At 41.4% G+C, this 2457-nt stretch overlaps 1 protein-coding gene across 2 annotated transcripts in view; it reads right to left on the minus strand.

The window, feature by feature from the left end:
• Positions 1 to 2457, minus strand: part of LOC103393976 (nuclear receptor subfamily 5 group A member 2) — an 82122-nt gene that overhangs the window by 65864 nt on the left and 13801 nt on the right. The window lies entirely within an intron of this gene.

Raw genomic sequence — 2457 nt, forward strand, 5'->3', positions numbered from 1 at the left:
CTGATTCTACAGCCTTACTCTCTGGCAGCTTAATTGAAAAATGGCCTTTAGTTTTAATTTTTTTTTATTCCCGCTGATTGTCTGCAGGGCTGGGTGGTTCCCTTGGGGCCGCGGAGCTGGGAGGAGGAGGTGGAAATCTGACAGGGTAACATGTGACACTGTTGTTTGCCTCCAATAATGATCGGGGGCTGCGGCTGATACGGGAGCCTTTGATGGATGACTAATTTATCAGAAGCTGTCGTGGCCTAAGGATGGTTAATGATGTCACTGGCGGCCTGGCAGGGGTTCCCTGTCAAAAGGTCTGGGAGTTCACTGTCTGGAACAAGACAGCGAAAAGTTTGATAACAAATATTTTACCTCTGTGAGACAAACTGATTCACTGCATCAACTAAAACCTACGACAGAGTTTAGTTAGAGTTACTCAGAAACATCACTGCGATAGTCAGAAGTTCCATCACACATGCAGAACACCATGAACATCATCATGACCAAAAAAGGTCAACCCAAACTGTTCCTGTTGGAAAATTAAATGATCTATTTAATAAAAACGTCCCAAAACACCTCAAATAGCAAATTAATGTCACAATATGAGAAATACGACACTATGAAAACTAATACAAATTCTCAGAAGTATGAATTTCAGTTCCCGAAGTTCAAAAACACAAGTATAAATTTCAGTTCCCGAAGTTCAAAAACACTGGTGTGAGTCATACGAGTGTTGAAGGCTCCATTTCCTACATGTGTTTATGTAAAAGTCGGTGACTATAATTTCTATAATTGTAATTTGTTAGCTGGAAAATAACTATTTGCTTAATTGTCTCTATTTGCTTCAATTATTATCTTGGCTGATATTTTCCCCTGTGAATTCTGAAGTGTTTCTTTCAACACTAAACATAAAATTTGCTGCTACTCATGTTTGTATCTGACCTATGCCTGTGTTTTGACCATTGTTTTTGGTGCTGTACTGCTGGGAACTCCCGAGGGATTAACAAAGTTCTATCCATCTGTAATAGAAAACACTGCAGCCAAAAATCGTTTTCATACTGTTAGTAATTTGAGGTGAGGTCACACAGTCTGAAATTTAAAAAAAAAAAAAAAAAAAAAAGCTTCAACAAAGACGTGATGTCTTCGGTGCATGGAGAGCCAACCTTTCATCACAGATGTTCCAAGGCCTGTGCACCATTGTTCTCTCAGCTATCCCCCTATGATTTTGGAGCCCACCGGAAAACAGGTGAGGCAAAACAATCACGGAACCCTCCCATCACTCTCCTCACGCTGGACAATAACACACTCCCACTGTATCTTTTAAACACAGTCTCAACAGGCCGGCCCCTGGTCCGGCGTTACTCCGGAAACAAACACATTGTTGGCGACAGGGAGAGGAAATAAAAGACAGAGGGCAGAGCCTATTGGAAATGGGAAAACAGCCCTCTTCTCCCTTTGAAAGAGTCCTGGCGATGAAAATATGTAATATAAATAAAGCTGTGGACGCTTTGAAAGCCAAAGCCTTCCTTCCTGGCCCGGTCCTCTGCGGAGGGAAACACCCACTTCAGAGCGCTTGCTCTTAAATTCCCAAAGACCACTCTGTCATCAGGGTCCCAACTGCTGCTTTCAAACACACCATGGCCAAACTCACTGCCCCGTCTGGCTCTCGCTCTCATTCTGTGTCCAGCGCTTGGTACCCCTCCTCACCCCCCCTCCAATCCCCCTTGGCCCCTTCCCAGTACAGAAGCTTTTCCTCCGAATTATGTCTGCCTAAATACCTCAGAACAAGATCCAATTATTGCTGTGTGACGTGTCGCTGCAGAGTGAATGTCAAGATGTGCAGTCATTTAAGTCCATTTGTGCTCTAAAGTGCTGGTGATACTGAAACCTGAGCGGCGGATGCTGAGGAAGACGTAGTGACAGATGACTGGCTGATTGGCTCCAACTATGAAACAGCTCATTAAAACAAATGTCCAGTGCTTTGGTTTCAGACCAATGTTCTATCGACGGAACGTTGATTTTTGAAAAGAAATAAAAAAAAAAATTAAAAAAATATTTGCACCACTGTAATGATTGTGTAAATGCGTGTTTTTCTCTTCGTATTTAGGTGTTTTTTTGGAGATTGATGGTTTGTTATGGTAACACATCAAGTCCCTAAAGCGGTGGTCTTCAACAGGCGGTCCGTGACCCCATATGGGTCAAAGACATAAACACATGAATGTGTGTTTTACTAAATAAAGTGTCAGTGTAAAAGAAAAAAAAAAAGAGTTATTTTGTATCATCGTCGACTCTGTATTTTATTTGGCTTAGATTCAGGGGAAGAATTAGGATTAAAAAATAAAGTTGAAGTAGGGGTAAGTGCTCAAAAGAAAAACAAAAAAAAAACAGTGAGTGTGTACAATATAAGGTATGTGTGTTTCTATGTGCACAACTGCGTACAGATGAAAAATAAAAAATAAAAGTAGTGGACCA

Source organism: Cynoglossus semilaevis, chromosome 2, assembly GCF_000523025.1.
Source record: "Cynoglossus semilaevis isolate Cse_v1.0 chromosome 2, Cse_v1.0, whole genome shotgun sequence".
Classification (NCBI taxonomy): domain Eukaryota; kingdom Metazoa; phylum Chordata; class Actinopteri; order Pleuronectiformes; family Cynoglossidae; genus Cynoglossus; species Cynoglossus semilaevis.